Source organism: Alligator sinensis, unplaced genomic scaffold (genome assembly GCF_000455745.1).
Source record: "Alligator sinensis unplaced genomic scaffold, ASM45574v1 scaffold250_1, whole genome shotgun sequence".
Taxonomy (NCBI): Eukaryota; Metazoa; Chordata; order Crocodylia; family Alligatoridae; genus Alligator; species Alligator sinensis.
Window position 1 is genome coordinate 3718644 of NW_005841888.1, and position 367 is coordinate 3719010.

Genomic DNA, 367 nt, shown 5'->3' on the forward strand with positions numbered 1-367 from the left:
AGTCGCTCTGCGGGCCGAGACGGAGCAGCCAAGGGCAAAGGTAGGGCAGCGCAGGAAAGGCTGGTGCTCCAGAAAGGGCCTTTTCTTCAAGTGTAGCAAGAGGACGGTCCGCAAAGCGGAGGCTGCCCCGAGGAGAAAGAGCAGCTGAGGAGCAGAGCGAATAGAAACCCTGAGGTACAGGCCAGGCCAGGCCAGGCTGAGCCCCGTGTGCGAGACGCCACGCTTGTGCCAGTGACTAGACGGAGAAACGGCTTCACGTCCTTTACCTCGGGTGCCACGGGCAGTGTCCGGACGGACAGCAGTCCGGCTATCGGGCAGGGGCAGAGAGTAACAATACCAGGATAAGTGACCAGTTCTGGCTGGGGCG

General features: G+C 61.9%; 1 protein-coding gene across 5 annotated transcripts in view; it reads left to right on the forward strand.

Moving 5' to 3' along the window:
- CUNH15orf65 (chromosome unknown C15orf65 homolog) overlaps nt 1-367 on the forward strand; it is a 6458-nt gene that overhangs the window by 563 nt on the left and 5528 nt on the right. The window contains exon 1 of one of the 5 annotated variants that reach the window (XM_006017963.3): nt 7-40. The exons of 2 other annotated variants lie outside the window; for them this stretch is intronic. The gene's annotated coding sequence lies outside the window, so the exon portion shown is untranslated. Of the gene's footprint in view, nt 1-6; nt 41-152; nt 175-367 lie in introns of those variants that run through there. 2 more of the 5 variants (XM_025197061.1, XM_025197064.1) reach the window with 2 other exon arrangements.